Genomic DNA, 4,791 nt, shown 5'->3' with positions numbered 1-4,791 from the left:
CTTTTTTCTTTTTTTACCACTTTTGCTATAGTAAGATACTGAATCTGACTTCTGGTTATTCAAGATGCCCAAAATAGCAGAGCCAGTGAACCCCAGAGCAGTGAGGACCTTATAAATCATCTATCTAATGCTCTCAATTGCAAATGAAATGACTGTCATTCCAAGAAGTTTACAAATTACTTCTTCAGGGTCTCAGAGTTTCTAAGTATAAGAACTGGAACAAGAATTCAAGCCTTCTACATAAAAACCCACCATAACAGATCCCTTATACTTACTTGGAATGTTTGGCGCTAAGGGGCCTTACTCTTAATCAACAACCTTCTTTCCCCAGAGGAGTTACAGTTCTCTAAACATAGAAGAGAATGGCTTTTAAGAATGTCTTTTGATATAAAAATTGGGAAAGGGGAGGAGTTATTTTTCTTAAAGTAAAAATTCCTTTTTACTTGTATTTTTCATGACGTAGAGCCCTGGGAAGAGAAAACTTGGAAGAGAAAGGTTGAGTGTGGTAGGCATAGGAGGACAGGGGCGGGGAAGTTGGTGGGGGGCAGAGGAAGAAAGGAAAAGGGTAAAGGCAAGGATGAAGTCTGTGGTTCTAGTTCCAAAAAATTAGGCAGTAACTATGATATGGTTATTAAAGCTGTAAAATGAACCCCCTGGGAGATTAGAGGAACAATGGTTTTTAAATTTTCTTTTTGCTCTGGAATTATAGAATATGTAAACAAAGACTATGCACCTGGACTATAATGGAAGGTTTTGCTTGGCCAACAGTGGAAAAAAAGTCTCAATTTTCTAGAAATTTAGGAGGGCTTGATGAGATGAGTTAACTCTTGGAGATGATGAGCTTCAAAGTTTGAAACAGGCAGAATTTCAAAGTCACTGAATCTTGGCTCTGTCTCCGTCTCACTTTTCCTGTTTCTATATACCTTCTTCCTACTCTTCCCCCCTTCCCTTCCGTCCACTTCCCTGAGTGCTTTCCATGTCATGCATTAGAGTAGTCTGTTAGGGGCTCAAAGATGGAAAGAACACTTTCACCATCTAGAAACATTTAGTCTAATGGAGAGAGGTGATCAAAGTCACAATGGAAGTGTGATTCAGTGGAGTGCTGGCACTCTGGTAGGAACATCTAGGTCCACCTGGAAGAGGAGTGAGAGAAACTTCAAGAGGAAGTGAGAAGAAAGCTGAATCTTGAAGGAAGAATAGAGGTTTCTTAGGTAGATAATGGGCAAGGAACATAAAATAGAAAGAAAAATATGTGCAATGCACAGAAAAGAGAACAAGATAGAGCAAGCTGCAATTAGTTCAGTGTTGCTGAACTGTAAGGTGATGGGATCATGGCATCTGGTCCCATCACTTCATGGGAAATAGATGCAGAAACAGTGGAAACAGTGTCAGACGTTATTTTTCTGGGCTCCAAAATCACTGCAGATGGTGATTGCAGCAAATTAAAAGATGCTTATTCCTTGGAAGGAAAGTTATGACCAACCTAGATAGCATATTAAATAGCAGAGACATTACTTTGCCAACAAAAGTACATCTAGTGAAGGCTCTGGTTTTTCTAGTGGTCATGTATGGATGTGAGAGTTGGACTGTGAAGAAAGCTGAGCGCCAAAGAATTGATGCTTTTGAACTGTGGTGTTGGAGAAGACTCTTGAGAGTCCCTTGGACTACAAGAAAATTCAACTAGTCCATTCTAAAGGAGATCAGTCCTGGGTGTTCATTGAAAGGAATGATGCTAAAGCTGAAACTCCAGTACTTTGGCCACCTCATGTGAAGAGCTGACTCATTGGAAAAGACTCTGATGCTGGGAGGGATTAGAGGCAGGAGGAAAAGGGGATGACAGAAAATGAGATGGCTGGATGGCATCACCAACTCTATGGACATGAGTCTGAGTGAACTCCTGGAGTTGGTGGTGGACAGGGAGGCCTGGCGTGCTGCGATTCATGGGGTTGCAAGGAGTCAGAGTTCCTCAACTGAGAAACTGAACTGAACTGAACTGAAGGTGATGGGAATAGCAGATGAATTAATCAGGCAGGGCCCAGATTATGAAGAGCACTAAAGTGCCACATTCAAGGGTTTGGATATATCCTCTGGGTTGTGGTGATCCATTCAGGAATTTTGCACAAGGGAGTGATAAGATCAGAAAAGACCAGATTCACATGGAAACTAGAATGGACAATAACTACAATAAAGCATATAAAAACCCAGGAGGTTATTTCAAACGTCTAGGCAGAGATGTGGGGGACCTAAATTAGAGCAATGGCAGCAGAAAGGAGAATAGAGACTGGACATATGAAATATTTAGGAGGTAGATGTTTGGGGACTTGCTAGGTGATTATAGAATTGATGCCTCCGAGAAGGTCCTTCCATCTTTAAGATTTTATATTCATGGCCTATATGCATATCACTCATGATTTAGAACAGGAAGCAGAAATTTTTCTATTTCACAAAAAAAGGAGTAGATAAAAGGGCAGGAGGAGCAGAAACCAGAGGGCTGCCACAGGCCTTGTAAGATCATATCACTAGAGCTACCACCCAAAGGACAGGAAACTTCTGCTGTTACAACAGATGTCTTCAAACAGTGAGGTATGGAGTCTGACTGATGTAAACACATCTGTTGGAACATGTTTGCCCACCAACATGTCACAGAAATGTAGCCTCTGCTTCCCTTTGCCTTCTAAGCCTGGATATTTATCTCAATGGGAAAACCTAAATTGTATCCAAGCTTTAACTGCAAACAAGTCTTAGAAATGTAGTATTGAACCTTCCAGTCCTTGGGATGCAGGAGGGACCCTACAGGAGTGGGTCAATGTCACTGAGCAGTGTCTAGCACCGTGGGTTATGTGGTATGACGTGGAAGCCAGGGACTTCCCCAGGTGGTCCAGTGGTTAAGAATCCACCTTCCAATGCAGGGGACAAGGGTTCAATCCCTCGTTGGGGAACTAAGATCCCCCATGCTACAGGGCAGTTAAGCCTGTGTGCCACAACTAGAGAACCCCACATGCTGCAGCTACTGAGCCCACACTCCCTACAGCCTGTGCTCCCCGGCAAGAGAAGCCCTTGCACTGCAACTAGCAAAAGCCCATGTGCCCCCCAAAAGACCTAGCACAGTCAAAAAAAAAAAAGAATTGGAAACCAGTTTTGTATTTCTAGAACCCCTAAACACATTCATACTCTTCTCTAAGGGCTATATAATAAATACTCAGTGATTTACCCCTTTGGTTGTATATTTTGTGTTAATTCTCACAAGACTTCAGATCTCTACTCTGTAAAATGAGAAAACTGAACTATTAATGGCATCCTTCCAACATTCTCTGAATCTGTTGGTTTACTGAATGCATGAGTGCATGCTAAATCTCTTCAGTTGTGTCTGACTCTTTATGACCTCATAGACTGTATCCTGCCAGGCTCCTCTGTCCATGGAATTCTCCAGGAAAGAATACTGGCATGGGTTGCCATGCCCTCCTCCAGGGGATTTTCCCAACCCAGGGATGGAACCCGTGTTTCCTGCGGCTCCTGCATTGCAGGCAGATTCTTTACTGCTGAGCCACCGGGGAAGCCCAATCTACTGAATAAATCAAACTAAACCTTTCAAAGATAGAAAATGTAAGCTAAAGTCAACACAAATATACTTAAACTGCTTAAGAGATTGTTCTATATGACCCTAAAGTCCAAAAGTTGACTTAATTTGGCTGCTAAGAGCCAAGTAAAATTGGAAGTTTCAGCTGATGCAACTGAGAGTGTAAGAGTGTCAAGAAAATGGGTCGAGAGAGAATCTTGAAATGAATCTCTCTGGAAAGAGCTGCAGGTGTGCTGTGTGTCTTTTCGATCAAAGCGATGGGATCAGAAGACCTGCTTCTTGCCACATGCATAAAGGAGGAGCTCCATTCAATCACTTAGAGAGAGGAACTTTGTCTGCCTGCCTCCTGCCTGGGAAATCTAGAGGATCAGATTCTGGCTGGCTACCTAGGAAGGACCTTCTGTGTTGGCTTTGGCATACACTCCCAGAGGGGTTGCAACAAAATGTGCGAAATGGTTTATTGAGGGCCAAATGTGAGCCTCCCAAGATGAGCTAAAATGGGGTTATATTAAATTCTGTCCAGTACAGCTGCCTAGAAGCAGCATGGGACCCCATTGTGAGGAGATGTTGCTGAGGAAGTACCTCCCAGTGCCTCCCCTTCTGGGTCAAGGGGACTATTGTGGAGAGACTACTACTGTTTGGGGCCTCTGAAGTATAAGCCAAATGAGCTATATAAGAATTGTTGTTATTGTTGTTCAGTCACTAAGTTGTTTCAACTCTTTGCCACCCCATGGACTGCAGCACACCACTCTTTCCTGTCCTTCTGGAGTTTGCTCAAACTCATGTCCTTTGAGCTGATGATGCCATCCAACCATCTCATTCTCTGTTGCTGCCTTCTCCTCCTGTCCTCAATTTTCCCCAGCACCAGGGTCTTTACCACTGAGTTGGCTCTTTGCTTCAGGTAGTCAAAGTATTGGAGCTTCAGCTTCAGAATCAAGTCTTTCCAAAGAATATTCAGTATTGATTTTCTTTAGGATTGACTGGCTTGATATCCTTGTTATCCAAGGACTCTTGAGAGTCTTCTCCAGCACCACAGTTTGAAAGCATTAATTCTTTGATGTTCAGCCTTCTTTATGGTCCAACACTCACATCCGTACATGACTACTAGAAAAACCATAGCTCTGACTAGACAAAACTTCATCAGCAAAGTGACGTCTCTGCTTTTTAATATGCTGTCTAGGTTTGTCATAGCTTTTCTTCCAAGGAGCAAGCAT

This window comes from Capra hircus, chromosome 16, assembly GCF_001704415.2.
Source record: "Capra hircus breed San Clemente chromosome 16, ASM170441v1, whole genome shotgun sequence".
Taxonomy (NCBI): Eukaryota; Metazoa; Chordata; class Mammalia; order Artiodactyla; family Bovidae; genus Capra; species Capra hircus.
This window is presented reverse-complemented; position numbering follows the sequence as displayed.